At 42.4% G+C, this 24,978-nt stretch overlaps 1 long non-coding RNA gene across 2 annotated transcripts; it reads left to right on the top strand.

The window, feature by feature from the left end:
- Positions 1-24,978, top strand: LOC136842445 (uncharacterized). Of its 2 annotated transcripts, none has more exons than XR_010854217.1 (4): positions 1-145; positions 15,901-16,038; positions 18,114-18,254; positions 21,521-24,978. It is a non-coding gene; the product is annotated as an uncharacterized lncRNA (long non-coding RNA). The 2 variants fall into 2 exon arrangements; XR_010854218.1 differs by having other exon boundaries at positions 21,475-24,978.

Below are 24,978 nucleotides of genomic sequence, written 5' to 3'. Positions count from 1 at the left end.
CCTCTCTGACAATGGCGCCGGTCTGCCGGAGCAGCTTACAATATTATTCTGCATTTGACAACCTGACATTTGACAGTTTCTTTCAGCCATTACCTGCTGGTGGTGTCTGTTTACCCCTTTAATTTAATTACGAGTATTAGTAAACGTAAGTAATATTGCTAATTTAATGTCTCATTATAAATTTATGTAGCCTAATTGAAGCCTTCTTTATGTATCAAGTTCCTAATTTTGTCTTAGCCGAAATATACCAAATTGCATGCCTGAAGAGGAATTATTTGGTACCTTAGGCTTACGAATCTTAATTGCCCCATGATTAGTTTGATTTGTAATTCGGATAGTTTGTTAACTTACTGAGGCTCTACGTCAGTATCCCATTTTAATGGTCCTTTGACGTGTCCCCGGCATTCCGCCCGGTTCCACGTGGGCCTTCCGTAGTCGGTGGTAATGAAAAATTTACTTTAAACATTTAACATTTTTCGGTTTTGAAAATATAATTTTCATATATTTGAATGCCCTTTAAACATTTCTGACCGTCGTTTTATTAGCAAATGACGCAACCAACCGCCTCTTAACTTTGCTCAACTTAGGGTAGCTTAGCCGATTAGGCCGGGTCCTTTCCCAAGTGCTCTAATATTATTTTGAAATCGTTCCATAAACTTACCATACTATAAAAGAGGGTAAAATTTTATAAGTTGCCAATATATAATAATACCACGTAACCTAGGGGTGTTTACTGGTTACAATTTTGCCATATTAACTATGCAGAGATCTTTTAAAAAATGTAGGTTACAATTTCATATCGTGTATTGGCAATTTATAAAATGATAATACCTAAATGAGAACTATCAGGGGGATTAATGCTCTCGAATTTCCTGCGTTTTGTGTTTTTCCCTCCCAAAAACCCCGTTTTCACAGTGCTCCCCCAAGTTGTGGGTTAGGCTAGGCTATAAGGTTTGGCTCCACTAGGCCAAACTCCAAAAGTTCTCATATGCTAATGAAATGAATGTCAAACGTTCTAGCGGCCATTGAAACAGGAAAATAACTTAAACTGCAATCATTGTTTACAGTAAATTACTGCAACTTTTACACAAGTCGTTGCGTAAAATAAACTAGGCTACAGTGAAGGAATTGGTCAGTATGAATATGGTAGGCTGCTTTGGCTTCATTATGTTAATACCCAGATTGCCCTTTTTTTGCTGACAAGTCAGTACAGCTTGCTTTGAAGTCATGGGGCATTCCTTCTGTAACCTGTATATTGTACAGAGGAAAATGGTAGTTTCAGGTCTAAAATATGATGATGGTTTGAAGTTAAATTTTACTGCATATTCTGCTGAGGAAAAAATATGTATATTGTACATATTTTTTCCTCAGCAGAATATGCAGTAAAATTGAACTTGAAACCATTATCATATTTTAGACATGAAACTACCATTTTCCTCTTTTTTAATATGTTCTTTGAACGTTTCTGACAATTTTGTCTGCAGATGATCTCGCCTCTTAACTTAACTTAGCCTGACTAAGGATACCAGGTCCTTACCCTATTGCATGATGTTAGTTTCAAGGCAGTCCATAAACTTAAACATAATCTGAGTAAGAACTATCAGTGGGATTAACATCCTTGTATTTAACTTGTTTTTTGTTTTCCTCCTACCCAAAAATCCCACTTTCTCGGTTCTCCCCCCAAATTGCAGGTTATAGCGGTGGCGGGTACAATATCTGAAGGTACTGATTTGCCAACTAAATGAATGTCAAAAATGTTTACAGCACTTTAAAAATTGGAAAGTGATATTTTCAAGTCCAAAATGCTTTATTGGTTTAAAGTAAATAATATAGCAATTTTTACACCAGTCGTTGCGTAAAATGAATTACAGTGAAAGAATTGGTCATTTTGATTGTTGTAGGCAACTATGGCTTCATGCAATATGCCTTTTTTTGTGAATTCTTGCTCAGTCTGTTGTCCTTAAGCTAGACCAGTGCCCTAACCAATACAGCTTGTGTTGCAATCATTGGGCATTTTTTCTGTAGCCTATTTACATACATTTTCCTCAGTGGAATATATAGATTTTTAGGTGGATGTTTGTCTGTCTAAAATATTTATTTTATTACTGGCTCTTAGTTTAAGTGAATTTGAGAGAGTTTAAGCTGTGACATTTTGGTCTGATTAAGTGAATATGAGCAGTGCTATGGTCCCTCTTTTAACTTTGGTTGCCTGTGCCAAACTGGTACTCTGCATGGCTGTGTTCATCTCACATTACCACCACTCCAAGCCAACACCACATGGGCCCCGTAGCAGGGTAGTGCTGTCAGTGCACCTCGCAAGGTGAGCTGTAGGCATTACTTAATTTCAGTGCAGCATCCTTTCTACCTGAAACTGCAACCCCTTTCATTCCTTATACGATACATCCTTTCATATTCTCTTTCTTCCATTTTAATTTCCACCCTCGCTTGACAATTTTTTCAACATTATTTTCAGTACTGAATGGCCTCCTAGGTCCTGTGCTAGGTTTTTGGCCTAAAATGTATACTGTATTCCAATCTATTCCAACTCCATGCATGGCACTTTCTCATGTTAATTATTGTGTATGTTGTATATCACTTTAAAGAGGCAGTAAAGCATTGCATTAAAGGTCAGTTGTATTACCTCTGAGAATACCAGAATACTACCAAATACTTCGTAACAACCTAAGTAAATCTAAGCTAACCTAGGGCACATAATCCCACTGGATGTTTATTCCTCCACCTGTATAGCTTTGTTCAAGCATATTTTGCTAAATACCCAAGCTTCATAATTCTAATTACGGAGGCCCACAGTGTACCTGAATTCCTGTCACTGGTTCCTCAAGTGTCTTCAAAGCTCCCACTGTAAGTTTTCCACTGTGTAACAAAAAATACCATAAAAATTAAATGGTTAGCCATAGGTCTCTCTCTCTCTCTCTCTCTCTCTCTCTCTCTCTCTCTCTCTCTCTCTCTCTCTCTCTCTCTCTCTCTCTCTCTCTCTCTCTCTCTCTCTCTCTCTCTCTCTCTCTCTCTCTCTCTCTCTCTCTCTCTCTCTCTCTCTCTCTCTCTCTCTCTCTCTCTCTCTCTCTCTCTCTCGAGCTTGTGCCTGGTTTTCCCAGAAAATAATAGCTTGTTCATAAAGTCAGGCATGCATAGTATGCACAGCATACTGCCTGCTTAATGGAAAGTTGGTATTGTAGTTACATCCTGTTCTTGGTAAGATTTTATAATAACCTAGATCATGTGAGTGCAATAATTGTCAGCTGATTCAAATTAGAGTAAAAGAGAAGATTAGGAGGAGAAACATATTCTTCAAAAATAAGTAAAAATTATGCTATGCAACATGGGATTCACAGCCAGTCATTAGTGGTGTTGTTGGGCCATGAGCCCCTCTTTTTAGATGTAGTCTCGTAAACCACAAAAAAAACTCAGGAGAAAGGAAACTTCCGGCCTCTCTCCAATTCCTTTATTCTTCTCTCATTCTTTACAAAGATTCAAAAAACAGCTTGGAGAGGTCCCATAGTTCTTTTATGAACCTCAACTCATTTTTAAAAATTCACATTCATGGTACAAACAAGACACACTTTAATTGGTACAACAAATTTCAGTTCAGCAAAAAATTTGCAATAAACTACAAAAAAAAGGTATACAGTATTCGCGTTCTCAAGATTCGCGGACTCATGTACTCGCAGATTTCTCTGTGGAACATATCTGCCCATTATTCGCGGAAAATTCACCCATTCGAGGTATTTTTTCACTGAGAAATATTCACCGATTACTGTATTTTCATATTTTCATGACTAAATGCACTTTTTGTGATGAAACTATTAAAATACTCAGGTATAAGGATTTTTAGATGGTTTTTCCTTGTGTTTAAACTATCAAAATAGGCAGTTTTAAGTGTTTTTAGAGGGGTTTTAAGTATTCGCAGATTTTAGCTATTTGTAGGGGGCGAGAGTATGCATCCCCCACGAATACGGGGGCGGGTTTACTGTAAATACGACAAGGCACAGGGGGTGGGAGATAAGCATAAGGGATGGGGGGAAAAGGTGTGATCAAACAAGGGGAAACTCAGATTTTGAAATTAATCTTACCTCTCTATTTTGATAGCTGTATTTCCGCATCAGGCGGGAGGATGATAGTCAAAAGTGAACAAAATATAATAAGATCGTTTAGTTTGAACCGTCTATTCACCTATCCCTTATGGGTGGTTTGAGCGTCTACAGTATAGTTTTCCATTCATATTTTTCTCTATCATCGGCCTGTAAGGACGCATTCCAGTGGCATCACTTCAGATTTTCCTTGGGGGGAAGCCAAAGGTTTAGAACTTATGGTATGGGTGGGGTAGCGAGCCCTATCAGGTGGGGTAGGGGGTTGCTGTAAGGCCCCCTGAGAAATGTTTGGAAATTTGTAGCATTTTGAAGCCATATAAGAGCTGTATGGACTTAGAGCAGCAGACAGGTGTTCCACACCCACCCACCTTGTAGTGAATTTTACTGTTATTATTATTATTATTATTATTATTATTATTATTATTATTATTATTATTATTATTATTATTTCAAAGGCTAGGTGGGCAAACCAAGTTTTGGAAGAGGGCATTAGTTAAGTTGCAGAAAAGGGTAATGTTCAAGGATTAGAATAAACAGACTGATGAAATATTAAAGTAATGCTAAACATGATTAAATTATAAATAAGGGAATTCAGTGTAAGTTTCTATAGTGTAATAACTATGAAAGAGAAAGCTATAAGTAAAGCTGTTTCAAGTTGTATAACTCTGCACGTAACACACTGTACAGTAAACTCCCCGTATTCGTGTTCTCACAGTTCGCGGACTTACATATTCACAGATTTTTGTGTGGAACGCATCTACCCATTATTCGTGGAAAATTTGCCCATTCGCTGTATTTTTCACAGAAATATTCACTAATTACACATTATTTTCATATTTTCATGACTAAATGAACTTTTTGTGTTAAAACTATTAAAACACTCAGGTATAAACATTTTTAGAGGGTTTTCTTGTGTTTAAACTATCAAAATAGGCAGTTCTAAGTGTTTTTATAGGTGTTTTAAGTATTAGTGGATTTTAGCTATTCGGGGGGCGGGGTACGCATCCCCCGCGAATACGGGTGGTTTACTGTAGTGTGTCTGCAACGGTGTTTGTGGAGCGGGCGCTTAGGAACCAGGATCCAGGCAGGAGGTAGATATGCTAGGTAAGGTTAAGCTCGCTCTCTCTCAGTATCCTATTTTGTATCCTGTGGCCCCTGCTGGAGGTTGTTTACTCTTAGTAATTCCTCTCTAGGTTCTTCCTGTAGTCTTCCCTTGCAAGATGATTCAGTATTCTCTCAGAGGCATTCGCCTGGCAGCAGGAGTTTGCCTGTAAGCAGGCACTCAGCTTGCGTCGGAATCTCTTAAGCTAGTAGGCACTCACCTGCCATTGGGGACACGCTCGATAGCAGGCACTAGCCTGACGCCAAACGCTTCCCTACTGTTAGGCTTTTGCCTGGCACCAGGCGTCTGCATTCTTCTTTTTGGTCTCCCAAGCAGTTTGGCTATGCCGGTTCGTCTCCACTCCCCCTCCCCCCCTCGACATGAGGATTTTTGTGCAAGTAGCCGCGATTGGGTGTGTGAACCCATTTGTTCTCCACATTCTCCTTCCTTTCTCAGGCGTTTTCATCAACTTTTGACGCCTACCTCATAAGACAGTGCTAGGTTCTCCTGTTTCTTGCAGAAGTAGGAGTTTTAATGTAGTTCCTGCTCTTCTCATACGTTGCGTTTCCAGTATCGGTCCTCCTTCTTTGTTGACTTAGGCTACGCCTGAGCCTTCTAAGTGTTTTCTTCAACCTCGATCTACATCACGGATACCTCGGGCTGCTTGCCAGTCTCTGAGGCAGGATTCAAAGTACAGTAATCTTGAGCCTATTTTAGGTGTTTTGAGTCTTAGACGTTCTTGGTTTCCTTTACAGCCAAGGTTTGGCATATTCACATGTTAGTCAAGTGGATCCTTGTTTGATTGCAACTGTCTCAGTAGCAGAGCAGACTGGAGTGTCTTCCCCTCAGCCAAATTTTTTAAGGTCCCCTCCTTCAGGATTTAAGGTTTTGCCTCTTGCTGCCTTGATGTAAGTGCAGGATGGCGTGAATAGTGAGGAAGGCTTTATTTCCTGTGCAGATAATTCTTTGGTGTCAGTCACCTTGGCACAAAGTGGAGTCAACCATTCATCTGGTGTGAAACAGGATTTTTTGCTTCCATTTGATTCCTTTTTAGAGGAATTGAAACTCCTCTCATCTCAGGGAGCAGGAAGTTCTGCTGCTGCCACCCCTGCTTCCCAAGGAGTTCCCTCTGTGAGCATGCAGCTCGTGAATTTGACTCTGATGCTGATGAAGAGCAAGTAGTATCATTGGCTGTTCAGAGACTGATTAAGGTTTGTGCTGGCAATTTCCTGATTTCGTTAAGGAACCAGTAGTTTAGGATTTGAGGTCCCTTAGGATTGTTAGACTGGAACCTAAGGCATATCCCTTTTAGTCTCCAAAGCAGGATAAGTTGGCACTGAACAGATTTATCTTAGTGGCTAAATTGCTCCATCAGAAGTTTCTTCTGCAAGTTCTTCCCCTCTTTATGAGAAAGAGGAGAGCGATGTCGTATGATTCTAGGCAGTCACCCTTTATTGTAAATGGCTATACGTAGCAGCAATAGACAAATAGTAAGTGAGATCGTTTCTGCTCTTCTGATGGCTTTTAGCTGCGTAGAGCAGTTTCAGACTCCCTTTGGGAGTCTGTGCATGCTTTTTCTAAGACGTTTGTCAAGCATAGGGAACAATTGTTCTTTTTGGCTTCCTCTGTCTCTTCGAGAAAGAAGGTTGACGTTATCGCACGTCACCCCTTACATGCTTTACTGGATGCCTCAGCATTGGGATAGTGCAAGAGGTTGTGAAATGGAAACCAGTTCTTTGTTGCATCGCTCTCAAACATTTAGGCATGCATAACCAAGGCAGCAGCTGCTTCTGCACTTAATGCAAGATTCAAGGTTTCCCCCAGGCAAATGGGCAAGTCATTTGGGGCACTTGAGCCAGTTTTTCTAGCTTTCAGGAAGGACAATAAGTGTCCTAGAAATCCAGCTCCTGATATGATGATGCTTCAAGCCACCCAGTCTCCAGCAGGAGAAGGTTGAGCCTTTTTTATTCAGTATGGCAGGATCTGGAGGCAGATCCCTGGGTGGTGGAGGTACTGTAGGAGAGATACAGCATTATCGCATGCAAATCTAGACTCTACTCTCTTACCATCAGCTTAAGGTAAGATTCCACGATGTGCAAACGGCAGTGACCACTCTCTTTCTCAGGAGAAAGTTGTCAATGCGCCGCACTGGAAAGTAACTTCATATTTGCCTTGCTCTATCTGCAAGATGTGGAAATCAAATATGAATTGTATAGAGCTCTTTCACCCCTCATTACTGCTGGGAAACTCATATCCTGAACAATTAGGGTTGCTGTACTCTAACCTTTCCTATTTAGTTAGGAAACTGTCAAATTTTGGAGAGTATGAAGGTACCTATGTTGTATTAGGTGAGAGCCTTCATCTTTTACGTCGTTGCTCGGCTGGCCTAGGCACAAGGCTGTGTGTCCCACTTGCATCGAAAGGTAAATGGTATACCTAGCAAGGAACCTCCAGCATTTTTCAGAGGTCTTGCTACCTAATGAATTAGTCCTCGCCTGATAACAGTACCAGCAGATGGATACTAATCATTAGGCAAGTAGCATCTTATTCCTGGTGGAATTTTATGGTTTTCTTGGGGTTATTAAATTTGTCCTTGCACCTTACCCACCTCATTTGCTCAATGTGGGAATCAGCTGTCATAATAGATAGGTAAGATTAATTTCAAAAGTAAACATTTTTATAATATTTAGTTTTCAAATATGTACTCTATCACCCCCACTGTTGTGGACAAAAGAAAGAACTGAATGGAAAACTATAGATGCTCAGACATACCCAAAAGGGATGGATGAACAGATAGTTCAAACTAAACGATCCTATTATTTATTTATTTATTTTTTTTTTCAATTCTATCGTCCTCCCACCCGATGCAAGGAATACATCTATCATGGTAGAGGTAAGTATTTAAAAATTAAATTTTTTTATAAAAATTTCTACATTAGTTTTACAACACAAATACTTGTTACCATAATTATACACACCCTATGATCACATAAGAAAGGTTTAACAATTATTCAATATGTGCTTCTTATAGGGGTAGACTTTAAGGCTAACTCAAAACATTCCAATCCAGCATAAACACAGGGTTGGCAATTCTCTTGGACAACAAACATATATTTAACAGGTGGATTAATTTCTTAGCTACAGACAATCTTCATTTTCACTTATACAACTTACCCGGTAGTTACATATAGCTGTCGTCTTTGACGTCACGGCAGTATTCAAATTTCGCGCTTAGCGCTATCGTTACAAAAGGTGATCCTCTACCCCGCCTCTATCGGGTATCGGGAACCGTCCCAAGAACACGTCATTAGTTTTTGCCGTGCCGAACCGGTAATACGGTTCTGCTGCTGGTAGTATTTCTCAACAATTCGAACTTCTAATTCCTTTTTTGGTGAAGTACTCGGTTTGTTGTTTTTTGCTGGCGCTAGTTATTGCTTGAGAGTTATTATTAGTTAGACTAGTATGTCTGATTCTGGTTCTAGTGGTATCCGGTTTTGCAGCAAAGGCTGCAAAACCAGGCTTGTTAAGCTTAGTCTAGATCCGCACACTTCGTGCTTTTCATGCAGGGGGCAAAAATGTTCTGCTGATTTGACTTGTAACGAGTGTGAACTTCTAACTTTGTCTGACTGGAGTGCTTTGGGAAGTACATGAAGAAGCTAGAAAGAGATAGGATTAGGAAGGCCTCTTCTAGGTCTTCGAGGTCAGGAGGTAGTCAAGAGGTTTTGTAAATCCTATTATCCCTGCTCCCCTGTAGTCCCTGTAGTTTTACCTACCCCGACACCGTTTCTCCCAATCCTGATACCGTGTCAGTCCTTAATGCGTTTATGTCTTCCATGCAGAAAATGGGGACAATTTGCATGGTTAGTAGACCGCAGTGATAATGCGAGTGTTGTGCCTTGTGTAAGTGTTGTGGAGGAGGTAGCTTCTCGGCCCATTCACGCTCCCAGGTCTAGGCCCCTGTCAGGCTCCCAGGTTCCAGGGAGAAGGCATGCCGAAAGCCGAAAGGAGGTGAGTGGGACCTGCTCCCGAGTAGTTGCCCCTCAAGCAGTCCTGTTGCCGCTTCCCAGGCTGCTGGCCCTCACCACCGAAAAGGTGAGGAGCGGAGAGTGTCGAGTGGATCCAGTTGGAGTTCCTCCCGCCTAGAGGTTGGCGTTTTCGCGACTCTTCTAGACCTTTGAAGAGGTCTCGTCTGCTTTCTCCATTGAAGATTCCTAAGAAGAAGGCTCTTCTGGAGGATCCTTCCCCTCCTGTAGCTTTTGGGCAGAACCGAGAGGCTTTCTTCGTCGGTCTCGTCTCATTCGTTATCGGCGGATCCTCCTATCAGACGATTACATCTGAGAGGCCTGCTCCTTTGGCGCCAGCGACTCCTGTGGCTCCTGTTCCTGTGGCGCCTGCTCCAGCATTCGATGAACCTCAACAGCTTGTGATTGACGGAATTAACGCCCGTTTGGACTCGATTTTACAACTTTTGTCTAAAAATCAAGTCTCTTCTTTGGCTCCTCCTACGATGCCAGCGGCGCCACCTCAACTCCTCGTTCTGTCGCCCGGTAGCGCGCCGCTGCGCCTCCGTTGGCGCCACCTTTGGCTGCTGTGCGATTGCGCCTCCTTTGGCGCCTCCTGTGATACCAGCGGTGCCCGCCTCGACGACTATGTCTGCCGCTCCGGTAGCGCCGCCGCTTGCGCCTTCATTGACGCCTCCTGTCGTTGTGGTAACGACGGCTCCGCCTTTGGCGCCACCTTCGGTTGCTGTATCAACTGCGCCTCCTTTGGCGCCTCCGATGGCTCCTCAACAGGCTCAAACTCTTTCGGTGACACAGCAAGAATATGTCACTAGCCTGCCAGCCCCCGCTCGTGTAACTCAAGTCTCAGTTCAAGGAGACTTGGATGATGATGTTGTCCAGCTGGACTTATCCCCAATTTCTGACGAACTCCTCTCGGGCTTAGAGGAGCAGTGTAAGGAGGAGAAGTCTCCGCAACTCTCTTCCTACAAGAAGCTCTTGAAGTTCTTTATTGAGAACTTCCCTGATTCGTTCTCGCCTGCGGCTCCTCCGTCTCCTGGGTCCCAGTACAAGAGGGACAAGGCTTCTGTTTCTTCTTCGGACTTTACCAAACTTGTCCTGTCCGTCTCGGCGAAGAAAGGCCTTAAGAAGATGGATGCTTGGCTGGCCGAGAAGAGGGAAATTGGAAAGAACGTCTTCTGTCTTCCCCCTCCTCGTCGTTCCTTCCGTAACCGGAGTTGGTATGAGACTGGGGAAATGTTTTCCCTGGGTGTGGCTGCCTCCGCACAGGGGGACTTCTCCAGTCTCATGGATGCCAGTAGGAGGACCGCACTTAATTCTGCGAAGGTCTTCTTTACGTCCTCCGAACTGGATCAAGTTTTCAAGAGCGTATTTCGGACTCTTGAAATTGTGAGCTTCCTGGACTGGGCGATTGCGGCCTTAGCCAGGAAGATTAAGGATTTTAATCTTCCTTCCGAGCTCTTGGATGATGTGGTAGGAGTAGTGGATTGCATGGATAGGGGCATCTGCGACGGTGCAGTAGAACTGGCCTCTTTATTTACGACAGGGTTCTCAAAAAGAGGCAACTTTGGTGCTCCTTCCTAGCAAAGGTGTTTCTTCAAGCCAGAAGTCGGCTCTCTTGTTTTCTCCTTTAAACAAGGCTCATCTATTTCCGCAAGAGTTAGTTGCTGCAATTTCCCAGGCTTTAGCCCAGAAGTCAACCCAGGATCTTTTGTCGCAGTCTGCCAAGAAAGCGAAGAGACCTGTGCTTTCTACCGCTTCTGTGCGGGTGTTTCGTCCCCGCTTTCTCGTATGGACAGTATAAAGGAAGACCCTCTAAACGTGTTTTTGGCAGGGCCAGAGGAAAAGGCAAAGCCACGCCTAGAACCTCGACGGCCCCAGAGAAGAAATGAACCTTTTGTCCTCCATTCAGCTGTAGGAGCCAGACTGCAAAGGTTCTGGCAAGAGTGGCAACAGATCTCGGCAGACCCTTGGACGATCCAAGTTTTAAAAGAAGGATATGCCATCCCCTTCCTTTCCAAACCTCCTTTAGTGGAGGCTCCAGTTTCTTTACAGGCGTACTCGCACAACTCCGCGAAACTAGACGCCCTTCGCTCAGAAGTCCGAGCCATGCTGGAGAAGGAAGCGATAGAACAGCTTCATGCCCCTCTTTCTCCAGGTTTCTACAATCGTCTGTTCCTGGTTACGAAAGCATCAGGGGGATGGAGACCCGTCCTGGACGTGAGTGCGTTGAATGTCTTCGTTCAGAAGACAAAATTCTCCATGGAGACAACTCAGTCGGTCTTGGCGTCTTTACATCAGGGGGATTGGATGGTTTCGATAGACCTCCAAGACGCTTATTTTCACGTCCCGATACACCCAGCTTCAAGGAAGTTCCTGAGGTTCGTCTTCGAGGGACAGGTTTATCAGTTCCGTTCCCTCTGCTTCGGTCTGTCGACAGCCCCGCAAGTTTTCACAAGGATCCTGTTGTCAGTAGCCAGACATCTTCACCTGGAAGGAATTCGAGTTTCCATGTACCTCGACGATTGGCTGCTCAAAGCTGCTTTGGGAGAGCTGTTTGGAGGACCTATCAAAGACTCTTCAATTAACGAAGTCTCTAGGCCTCATTATCAACGAGAAGAAGTCTTGCCTTACTCCCAGTCAGCAGATTGTCTATTTGGGAGTGAGTCTGGACTCTCAGACTTTTCAGGCTTTTCTGTCCAACCAACGGATAGCCTCATGCCTGCAGAAGATCGACGACTTTCTGCAGAGGAAGATTTGTTCATGAACGAATGGATGAGCCTCGTGGGAACCTTAACTTCAGTGGAGAAGTTTGTAAAACTGGGGCGCTTAAACCTGAGACCACTGCAGTTTTACCTGCAAGAGAAGTGGCCCAGGAAACAGTTCCCGGACTCCTTCACATTCGCCATTTCGGAAAAGATAAAGGAGTGCCTCCGTTGGTGGAGGTCAGAAGGAAGGCTGTCACAAGGGCTTCCTCTTCAGCTTCCGAACCCAGACCTAACTCTTTTTTCCGACACCTCGGACAAGGGCTGGGAGCGACTATGGGGACAAAAGAAGTTTCTGGGCCAGTGGCAAAGAGAAGAGAGAAACTGGCACATCAATCGAAAGGAACTAAAAGCGGTTCACTTAGCCCTGTTAGCCTTTCAAAAGAAGTGGAAGGCAAATGCGTCTTGGTCCAGGCGGACAACACGACCCGCTCTGGCATACATTCGAAACAGGGGGCACTCACTCGTGGTCCCTCTACGAGACCTCGAGGAGCTTCTAGTTTGGACGGAGGAGATCGGGACCAGACTAGTAACGAGATTCATTCAAGGGGAGAAAATGTAGCAGCGGACCTTCTCAGCAGAAAGAACCAGGTCCTATCCAACGAGTGGACTTTACATCCCCTAGTTTGCGAGGAGCTTTGGAAGATATGGGGACGTCCGCTCATAGATCTCTTTGCAACCGACAAAACGACTCGGCTACCCCTTTACTGCTCTCCAGTTCCAGACAACAAAGCGGTTTTCGTGGATGCAATGTTCATGGACTGGTCGGACCTGGACCTGTATGCCTTTCCCCCGTTCAAGATCCTGCGGCAAGTAATCTCGAAGTTCTCAAGCCATCGAAACGTAAGGATGACTCTGGTGGCTCCATTCTGGCCGTCCAGGGAGTGGTTCCCGGACCTTCTAAACCTACTGTCAGACTTTCCGAGACTTCTGCCAGAGAGACCAGATTTACTCAGACAGCCACACTTTCAGAGGTTCCACCAAAACTTGTCCGCTCTTCATCTTGTCGCCTGCAGACTGTCAGAGACTCATCAGAAAGAGAGGTTTTTCAAGAGAGGCTTCGGAAGCTATCGCGAAGCCAAGAAGAGAATCCTCCGACAATGTTTACCAGGCGAAGTGGACACAGTTTAGGTCCTGGTGTCGAAGAGAAGGCGTGTCTTCTTCTTCGACGTCTATAGCCCAGATGGCCGATTTTCTCTTGTTCCTCCACAGAGAGAAAAAGCTTGCTGTACCTACCATTAAAGGGTATAGAGCCATGTTAGCTTCGGTCTTTCGACATAGGGGTCTTGAAGTGTCTTTGAGCCAAGACCTTTCAGATCTGATTAGATCATTTAATACGTCAAAGAGAGACCAGAAGAGACCAGTGGCGTGGAATCTTGACGTAGTGCTGAGATGGTTACGGTCTCAGTCCTTTGAACCGATGGCGAACATCTCCGTGAAGGATCTCACAAAAAGACTCTTTTTTGGTAGCTCTGGCTGGCCAGGAGAGTAAGTGAGCTACATGCGATTGACAAAAGAGTAGGCTTTGCTAAGGGGAAGGCAGTATGTATGTCTACTCTTGGTTTCTTAGCCAAGAACGAAGACCCGTCTAGACCTTGGCCAAGAGAGTTCTGAAATTAAGGACCTTTCCCAATTGGTCGGTCCCGAAGAACCCGAAAGGTACCTCTGCCCTGTGAGAGCTCTCAAGTTCTACGTTCAGAGAACGAAGAAGCTCAGAGGTCCCAATGACCACCTCTGGTGCTCGGTTAGAGATCCTTCTAGGCCTCTCTCTAAGAATGCCCTTTCTTTCTTTTTGAGAAGCCTGATAAAAGAAGCTCATGAGCAGTGTGCTGACTCGGAGATGAGTATTCTTAAGGTAAAAGCGCACGAGATTAGACGCGGTTTCGACTTCTGTAGCCTTTAGCAGAAACTTATCTGTGAAGGACTTAGTTAAGTCCACCTTTTGAGATGCAAGTCAGTGTTTGCATCGCATTATTTAGTGGACGTGCAAACTGTTTTCGAAGAGTGCAGTACGCTGGGGCCCTTTATTGCGACTGACTGACACGGTGTTGGGGAGGGTGAAAAGGAGTCCGCTCCTTAACTAACATTTTCACCTTGGTGTTGGGGTTGTTGTTTTTGAAGGTTGCCTGGAGATACATGATGTGTTAGTATCTTCCAGTTTTTAATCTTTGGTATTGGTTTTATGGTAATGTTAGGTGATCCCTCGTTTTATTGTTCGTTGTACTGCGCCTGATCAGGGCATCAGACTTGTCCGTACGCAGCCATGTTCTCACGGCAGGTACTTTTTTATTGTGTCCGACACACGGATCCCTTTATATCCTCTCGGCACAATATAAAGGCCAGCAGACTACAGAGGCAGTAACCACTGAGTCAGCTACCTTTAAAGGTAAGGAACCTATGTCTAACTTGTTGCAAGTAGATAATTCCAAGAATTTTATTAGCTGCCAGTGCCCCACCTCCTCAAGGTGCCAATCAGCTATATGTAACTACCGGGTAAGTTGTATAAGTGAAAATGAAATTTTTATGATAAAATAACGTTTCACTTATACTTACCCGGTAGTTACATAATCATAACCCTCCCTCCTCCCTCACCTGGGCAGTTGGGCAAAACTTATGACGTGTTCTTGGGACGGTTCCCGATACCCCCGATAGAGGGCGGGGGTAGAGGGATCACCTTTGTAACGATAGCGCTAGCGAAATTTGAATACTGCCGTGGACGTCAAAGACGACAGCTATATGTAACTACCGGTAAGTATAAGTGAAACGTTATTTTATCATAAAAATTTCATATTAGCTAATAACACCATTGGAAAAGAGAGAATATTACTTTGCGATCTTGCTGTGAGTACAGTAGTTCAAGCCAAATATTTTACTAGGCTACGATCTCAGTTTGCAAAAGCGTTTTAAAGTAGAAGTGGTACTTTTTAGTGATAAAAAAATTAATGTGATGAATAGCAGTATAGAGTTTACTACAGTACATGAAGGCCATGAGGCTAGTATAGGACACCTAGGCCAGACCAAATTGTCATGATAGCCAAACTTGTTTTTGAAATTGATAGAATCCAATGGAAGGACTATTGACTAAACCAATGTCTTGATACTGATGCTGAGTTGGTGATAAAGCCATTGTTCATATTGTTCTTCGCTGGTATTGGTACCTTACAGAGCATTGACAAACATGCTCAAGGTTTTCTTCAGAGGCAAAAGATAATAACCATTTATATTCTGGGTGAAAGGCATGGCAGGAGACTTACATAACCAGTATGCTCCATTAGTTATACAAGTAAATTTCACTAGTAAATATTTCTAGTTTCACCAGAATTTAATGTACAGCAGGTTTTAATGCACTGTACAGTATTAATTTTAACTGCAGAAAACCACTGGTTGTACTGCAAAATAAATATGCCTTTTACTATGTTCCTACCCTAAATTTAGGTAATCCTGAGTAAGGTAAGGTATAATTTCTGATAAATTTGAGCATTCATATTTCTTAAATAATCCCTGTATTTTCAGGTACAGTTCTTATTTGTTGCCTTCCTGTGAAATAGAGATGAATACTGTTTTTTCCTCTTGTCATTTTGCCTCTATAGATCCTAAATGGTTGAAGGTATTCAAGTCAGATTTAGTAGAAAGCTAGACCATCATGCATAGATGTTCATGAATGGGTATGTTGTTCTGTCATTCATGCATACAGTACCTTGTCATAGCAACTCCTGCCTGGTGAAATTATTATTGAACAAACTTGTTATACAAGGACAGTGCCAAAATGTGAAATTATGTACCTGAATTCCAAAGTTCTTTGGAGATACAAACTGTCTCATTTTATTTTGTAGATATTCTTCCACCATTATTGTGTGCACATTTACTTTGTCATACATTGGTACTTATATTCTTATTTATTTCAGGTACACTTCATCTACTGTCAGTTGACTGAAGGAAACACATTACTGTATTATCCAGGCACAAGTGGAAGTTTGAAATACTGGACAGAATGGATCTGCTTTCAATTCACCCTCTTCACCTGACTGTTCCCATCTGTATCCGTATTTGGTTCCTTTGTTCTCTGGATTTAATCTACTCTTAGGATAATATTTGAAATTTATCAATGCGTCCACAGATTAGCATAGCTTGGTTGAGTATACATCATACACAGCATGGTGAAGCATAAAGAAAAATAAACAATCATTAATATACAAAGTGTCTTAAATATTAGTCAGTAAAAGCAAGTAAGTTAATCGTGATGCATGTAGACCTGGACTTCATACCAGATAGGTGGTTAGAATTCAGAATTTGCAAGTGCCCAACCACCTCATCATGTTCGCCACCCTGAAACTTATCAAGACTGATGCACATCATTTAACATGAGGATTTGAACAATTATGTTATAAAGCTCAATAATGAACTACTGTACTGATAATGAACTACTGTACTGATTTCCACAGAGATTGACCCCCCTGCACCAAAATACAGTAATTGAACATTTGAGCAGAGTGCACACTTTCAAGTTGCATTTTGTTGATCACCCTTGAAGAATGGCCAGCCACACATTGCATATGTTCCTTCCTAGTAACCCAGCTAGTAATAATGTACTTCAGTACCTGTACTTCATCTTATTCTTTTAACGTTTCTGCTTGTCAGTAATTGCTTACGAACAATCCACAATTCACTTGAAGATACAGTTGTATCATTCATGTAATTTACAATTCAGAATGGCCAAGTCATAATAGTTATATGATTGTATTTAGTATGCAGGTCTAATACCTGTTGTAATTTTGATGTTAATCAAAGTATTTTGTGTTTTTCTTTTCTTTTAAAGGTGAGAGTCTAAACACATGATACTGTAAAATTATGAAACTAATATTAAGGTCTTTAATTTCAAGGTACTGTATCTTCATAACCCTTTGTAATACTAAATGAAGCTTTTACACTGCCATAACAAACCATTCAACTGAATTGTTTTGCAAAGGAAGGAGTTTGAGTTTATTTTGGTGATTTTAAATTGGTATTTTTTAGTTGAGAATTTGGTTGTTCTGAGATATTGTATTTAGAACTAATGCTCTATTTGGTGTAAGAGGTTCTTTAACAAACAATGAATTTTTAGTTTATGAGTAGGTATTTAATCTTAGTAGGTCACAGAGTCTTATATTGTAGGGCTTAATTTTTTGAGCCAGCAAAGAGAATACATTCTCTTCGCTTAGCTTAGATAATCTATTGTGATCACAGGTCAAGGCAACTTCCCAATGAACTGAGGAAACTAATGTAAGTGCCTCCCTGTATCTCATTAAGATTGTACTGAATATAGTTGCTGCAATATAAAATTCATTGGATATCAGCTACTGTGTTTGACAAAATTCTTGTTAAGGTAAGTTCGGTCACATAAATTAGCAAATTTTACAAACCAGACATAACTTTAACAAAAACACATTTAGGGAAAGCAAGGAAAGCTAAAACAGCTTACCTAAAATGAGTACTGTTTTAGGTAAGCTGTTTTAGCTTTCCTTGCTTTCTCTAAATATATTTTTGGAAAAGTTTTGTCAGGTTTGTGAAATTTGCTAATTTATGTGACTGAACTTACCTTAACAAGAATTTTTTCAACCATTATTACAGCAACTATATTCAGTACAATCTTAGTGAGATACAGGGAGGCACTTTCATTAAAGTTTCCTCAGTTCATTGGGAAGTTGTCATGATCTGTGATCACTGTAGATTATCTAAGCTAAAACAATAACCAGGTCCTCCCCATTGCCCTTGTGTTTTTTAAACATGCAATCTTTGCATTCTTTGGTTTGGTGAGTTTCCTCCATGGTTGAGCTATGAACTATCTTACATTTTGCCTTCTAACATGGGTAGGTGGAGGATTGGTGGTAATCATTATTAACATTTTTGTTCATATACTGAACAAACCTTTGGTTCTAACATATGCCACCAATTCCTTGTAACTTTTTTTTTTTTTTTTATCAGACTCCAGCTGGCACTAGAGAATTTTTCATGTTAAGACTGCAGGTTTGTTAGTTATGAAAAATACAAATATTTAAAGTTTGTCATTTTTGTGTTGCGTGTGTGTGTGTGAATTGAGTTCCCTTTGTACCTCTATCTTGTACATTCTGCCTCAATTCAGGACTGGTTTGGATCTTCATCTGAGACGATATATGGACACCACAGCCCTCAGTGACTTACTCATCTCTAACATGAACTTCCTAAAGCTCTTTGGCTATGAATCTTCGCACTTGGTAATCACACCTTCAAAAATATCCCATTGGTAAGTTCCTGTGGATTTGCTGCATTGAGTTTTGCATGTTATGTATAGGCTTGCGTCATGTATCTTTCTTCCAAACTGTTGGTATACTTATCATCAGTCCAGGAATAATTTTCCTGTTTTATCCAGGCTTTTGCTATTGTTTGGGTTGTTCCTGTGAGTTAAGAGTGTCAACAAAAAACAATAGACTTGGTAAGCTAATTATTATTGTTGAGATTTTACCTTTGTTTTCCAAGATGTGTACATGTACTCACAGTCCAGTATCCCTCTCAAGTAGCAGTGTTGTGTTTTCAAAGGCTTGTCCTTTTACCTCAGTGTGGTCCTCCTTCCACTACCTTATTTTGCTCTTAAACAATTTTGGAATAGAAAATCTAAAACTTGTTACCCCTAGGAGTGAATTAAATGGCCATTTGAGGTGTGAAAGGCAAAAGACTTTAGTTCAAGAGCATAGCAGTCAAGATAGTAACCATATACTGCACAGGGAGAGCAAAGTATCTTTCAGATCAGGGCCCCATTATGAAAGGGTTGGGAAAGTGTATTATTTGTAGCAGTAAACAATTCTTCATGCATGTTTCATGTTGCAATACTGCTGCTAGGTAAACTGATTTATTAGGTTTATGTTGGCTGTTAGGAAGTTCAGTTGCAGAATTTGTTGTCAGTTGATGTAGGTTGTATTGCAGATTGTAAGTTGGAGACAACATTTAAATGTTTTCTAGAATACTGCAATTAGCAATTTTTCCACTTCTAGCACTTTGGTAGTCGTATCATTCCTTTAGTTTTGTGTGGAAAAGTGTCAGTTAGTTAAATAGAGAGCCAGAATTAGAAGTTTTGATTGTATTTGTGGCGCATAAACTTACTTTCCACTTGGAAAATCCTGTTGAAAGACACCAGTCTCGATGGTACACATTGAGAAGGTACTGTAGTCCAGCATCTCTGGATGTTTGGCATTCACTATTAGATCCGAGCTGTTGAATCTGAGGTGTATCTTAATCTCCTGTTATTAAGTTCAGTTGATTTCAGGACAACTGGTGAGGGTATAGTACAAATGACCTGTTAAAGGCTGGTGTTCAGTCTGTACTCTCTAGAACCCAAGTAATGGTTCCTTTGGTATTGTTCTACTTTGTCAACTCTTTTGTCAGTGATAATACAGCAGTGTTCCACAAGGAAGGGAATCATCTTTTACTGATTTGGACCATACTAACTAAGAGGTTTTTGGCAACTGTAACACATCCTTTTGTCGGTTTTTATCCCTTTTACCCCGGCAGTATTTTGTTGGTTTTGTCCCTTCTTTTACATCAGGCATTCTTTTGTCAGTTTTATCCCTTCTTTTACCTCAGGCATTCTTTTGTCAGTTTTATCCCTTCTTTTACCTCAGGCATTCTTTTGTCAGTTTTATCCCTTCTTTACCTCAGGCATTCTTTTGTCAGTTTTATCCCTTCTTTTACCTCAGGCATTCTTTTGTCAGTTTTATCCCTTCTTTTACCTCAGGCATTCTTTTGTCAGTTTTATCCCTTCTTTTACCTCAGGCATTCTTTTGTCAGTTTTATCCCTTCTTTTACCTCAGGCATTCTTTTGTCAGTTTTATCCAAGGAGGTTCTAAACTTTGATTTTATCCTTCATTTACCTCTGGTATTCTTTTGTCCGTGTTATCCCTTCTTTTACCTCAGGCTTTGTTTTGTCGGTTTTATCCCTTCTATCTAAGGCATTATTTCATCGGTTTTATCCCTTTTACCTCAGGCATTATTTTGACTGCGTTTATCCAAGGAAGTTTTTTAACTTTGGTTTTATCACGTCTTTTACCTCAGACATTCTTTTGTCGGTTTTATCCCATCTTTTACCCTAGGTGTTCTTGTCAGTCTTACCCCTTCTTTCACCTCAGGCATTCTTTTGTTGGTTTTATTCAAGGAGGTTCTGACCTCTTTGGTTTTAACCCTTCTTTACCTCAGGCATTCTTTTCTCAGTTTTATCCAAAGAGATTTTAACTTCCTTGGTTTTATCCCTTCTTTTCCTCAAGCATATGGTGGGTATACTGTATGCCAGTTACTCTTGTCCCAGTAACTGTGTGTGTTCAAGCTAGCTAACTGGTTGGTAAGGCAGACTGGAGCAAGTTGATAGTCTTCATGAATACTGCAGTGGCTTTTGTACATGAATCATGTAACAAATGGCACATGCACTAAAGGCTGTATACAGTAGTTTCATTGTAGAGATTGCAATTTGTTACATGATAAAATTTATAAGAAAAGGAAACAGTAAAATACATGGGAATTTACTTATTAATTTTATTAACTATAGTAAAGACAAGTACTGTATTAAGAAATAAGTAGGCCTGTGGGCACAACTTTGGTTGCGTTGGGCAACTCCAGTGTGGCCACCCACCTGAAGGAGGAGAAAAAGGGAGGAGGGTTGGGATCCCAGGCACTTATCCTTACTCTTTCATTCCCCCTCCTCCCTTTCCTTGGCGACAGCATTTCTCAGATTCTTTCCCTTGGTGTTTCACAAATATTTCAGCTATTCATTTCCATGTCTTTGATCTGAAATATGACAACTTTTCTTAGTACTGCTTCATTATTTAGTTAATAGGCTAGGAGGCATCATTGAGTGACCTATGAATACTTCTGAGTAAGTCTGTGTCCAACTAAAGTGACTTCCTCTTATGTTTCCAGTAAACCAAATCATTTGCTAATATCTTTCAAAAGTAGGTTATTTTAATCAAAATACTTTGGCATACGCATTTCTGAATTAATTCTTTATTAATTTGTGGTAGTCTCGTTTAGTTTATGCAAATGCTTATCTAAAAAATGGTGATTGACACAAAAACATTTGACGTCCCGATCAGTCACTGGGACCCTCAGGGCACCCTCACTTAAAAACAGAAATCTACTTGACACCTCAAGCACTCCCAAGAAACAGATCCAGCGCTCCTGATTCAAGCGATCTATTGCGCATTTTTCAGAAGCTACATTGTCACTGTTAGAACTCTAATTAAAGTTTGTCAGACACTGCAAGCTTTGCAACCATATGTATTTGAAATCTCTTCCTAATTTGTATATAGAATGTTCACCATTTTTCAGGTGTGAGAAAACACACATGATCTTGCACATATGACTATTGTCGCCTTGTTTTTCCCTAATGTCAAATGCTACTTTTCCACTCGCATGAGTTCTTGATCTGTCAAATTAGAATACTCCTTGACTCTGCCTCTTACTTACTACTTCATACACAGGTGACCCCGAAGATGACCGAAACCACCCTTACTACTTCATACACAGGTGACCCCGAAGATGACCGAAACCACCCGCACCAGCCCATCCAACGACAACGCTGGAGCAGCAAGCATCGGCCTACTGTCCTTCACAATCCACAACTCAGAGGCCTGGTTCTTCAGAGTGGAGACCATCTTCAGGTCTTAAGATCTAATCCTGCAAAGCTGACGCTGTCCTTGAGTTCCTGCCAGACGATGTTTTTGAACAGATCACAGAATGGCTTGCTGACCAACAGACCACCATCACCTATGAAGCACTGAAGGCCCAACTAAGGTCATCCTTCATCCTGCCGCCCATCCTCAGAGCTAAGAAATTCCTAGACAATGTAGGGGCAGCAGTAGGAGACCAGCGGCTGTCGTATATCTACAAGCAACTATGATGGCTAGTTACAATCCTTGCCATAGACGGGCACCCAGAAACTACATTGGACCTTGTGAGAGAGGTCCTACTTACAAAATTACACGCGAAACAGTCACGGCCATCCCCAATGTATCAACCATGGTCCTTGACTATTTCCTGAAGACAGTGACACCGTCCACCCAGCCCACAAGTTGACTGATCCTACGCAACCACCTGTAGCAGCAGACCAACACAGACAGACAGTGATCCAGAGAGCCCCACTGCCCCCATACACCACTCCCAGAGCTCCAGGTGGAAAAACAAACCCAAAACAAGAACGTCCCAAGGGCATATGTTTCTAGCACTGGAGGTTCAGGAATGAAGCCTGAAAATGTGAAAATGACTGCCGCATGTCAAAGAACATGCTAAGGTTTCTCAGCAGCAACCCATCAAACTAAATGTCAGCAGTGGGCTGACTGGTTCCCTCATAAGAGAAACCGTGTGCTTTCTACGTCTTTCTTCCAGGTATTGTACAGGCAAAAAGACTGTTTTTCCATCATGGACGAAACATCGAATACCGAGTTCGTGGTCGACACCGACACATGCAAGTTGTTTGCCAGCCAACCCACGTGAGCACCTCAACCCAACCCCACGCACTCTACAGGTGTCCACGCCAGCGGAGCCCCGCTGAAAATATACGGGAAACGAACCGTGAATTTGTCATATGACAGGAAACAGTACAACTGGACATTCATCACAGCAGACGTAACCATTGCACTTATAGGAGCAGACTTTCTAAAAGCCCACAGCACCAGAGATAAGTTGCCTTCTCCAGGAGTTCCCAGAGGCATTCAAGGACGACCTGCAGCACGACCTCACCAAACCTACAAAGCACTGTGTCCAGCACCAGATAGTCATCGAAAGTCCACCAGTACATGCCCATTTCAGACTTTGACCCCAGAAAAACCTGCCCACGCCAAACAAGCTTTCTGGGACATAGAATGATTGGGAATATGCCAAAAAGCCCCCAGCCCCTGGGCATCTCCCCTCCACATGGTACCAAAACCTGACAGTTGCAACTATCGGAGACTAAGACAGTACCTGACAGGTACCCACTACTGAACATCACCAACATAAACCAGATGGAGGGTGCCAAATATTCCCAAAGATTGACCTGCTGAAGGGATACTTCCAAGACCTGGTCTTAAGGAAGACACAAAAAATAGCCATTATCACCATCTTCAGCACGTACAACTTCAACTACAGCTGCTTTGGCCTTCGGAACCGAGATGCAACCTTCCAATGTCTGATGGACGAAATCCTGGGCAACCTACCCTTCTGCGTTGTCTACGTCCACGACATACTGATATTCAGCCCCAACATCAAACAGCACATGAAAGACATCAGACAGGTCCTGCAAATACTCAAAGAAAATGGACCCATAGTCCGAAAGGACAAATGCAAATGGGCAAAACCAGTAGTGGAATTCCTAGGCCGCAAAATAAGCCCCGAAAGTGTCAAGCCCCTTCAGACAAAAGTCCGAGTAATCACCAGCTTCTCAAAGCCAACAACAATCAAAGCAGTCCAAGAATTTATGGGAATGATTAACTGTTACCACTGTTTTATACCCAACCTTACTGAAATAATGGGTGCTTATAAGGAAAACCTTAAAAATTATATTGGTATGAAAAACAAGATAAAGCCTTCACGCTTGCCAGAAAAGCAATCACCTCTGCTGCCACACTAATCTTTCCTTTACCCCCTAGATCCTCACCCTAACGATGGACGGGAGTAGCACAGTGATGGGCGCAGTACTTGAAAAAGACAGACAATGGTCGTCACCCGTTGGCATTCTTCAGTAAGTTGTCGCCAGCAGAACAAAAGTACTCCACGTTCAACTATGAGTTCCTGACAGTCCAGAGAGCCATGCACCACTTCCAGCACATGCCAGAAGGATGACAACTTTTGTTGCAGACAGACTACCAACCATTGCTATGTAACGTCACCAAAAGTGGAGACAGGTGGTCAGCAAGACAGCAGCATCACCTATCGTTTATACTCCATCAGCACTATCCAGATCAGGATATCATATCCCAAAATAGCATCGGCTTAGAAGGAAGACGAGGACCTACAACGACTTCGGCAGGAGAACCCCACCTTTATGTGGAGTAACCTATCAATCAATGACAGAGACGACCACGGCCTGTGAGACGAGTACCGTATGCCCTCTCCCTCACCTATTGTTAGGGTTGAGAAAGTAAGCCTTCAACCTTGCCCACCACACACCACCTGTTCCACCCATTGGGCAGATCCACTGCCTGAACCGCTGGAGCAGTACATCTGGTAGGGAATGAAGGCAGACATCAAAAAGTGGGCAAGAGAATGCCTCCCCTGCCAAACATCAAAAATAACGAGGCACACACAAGCAGGGATAGGATAGGAGAGTTCCAGACAACACAGCAACGACTGGCCCCATATTCACGTGGACATCATGTGACCCCTGCCCCCCCCTCCGAGGGGTACAGGTATCTCTTTACAACCATTGCCAGGAACACCAGATGGCCAGGAGCAATACCAGTAAGACAGCAGAGTCATGTGAGATCACTAATAGGCTGGATCAGCAGGCATGGAGTACCGCAATTTATAACAAGCAACAGAGGAGCCAACTTCACCTCTGCCTTATGGAGCTCCCTTGCTGCCAGCCTTGGGACAAAACTCACTCACACAGCATACAACCCAGAAGCAAATGGCATTGTGGAGTGGCTGCTCCCTCAAATCAGCACTCGCCGCCAGATGTCAAGGCAGGAATTGGAGAAAGGAATTATCCACCGCACGCAGCATTCAACGCATCGCCAGCAGAACCACATGCAGAATTCAACACATTGCCGGTAGAACCTCGTGCAGAATTCAACACATCGCTGGCAGAAGCACTCTACAGGCAAGTGTTGACAATACTGGCAGACATTTTTCAAAACCCAACAGTCTGCAACTCTTCCAGATGGCGAAGACAACATACGATGTAGCAAGAAAAGAATACATCCCCGAAGTCCTTGAAAAAGATGGATATAAGAATAGATGCATACAAGCCCCCACCTCTCTCCAGCCTACTCAAGAATAGATGCATA

Source organism: Macrobrachium rosenbergii, chromosome 10 (assembly GCF_040412425.1).
Source record: "Macrobrachium rosenbergii isolate ZJJX-2024 chromosome 10, ASM4041242v1, whole genome shotgun sequence".
NCBI lineage: Eukaryota > Metazoa > Arthropoda > Malacostraca > Decapoda > Palaemonidae > Macrobrachium > Macrobrachium rosenbergii.
Note: the sequence above shows the minus strand (reverse complement) of the source record. Positions and strands in the feature narration are given on the sequence as shown.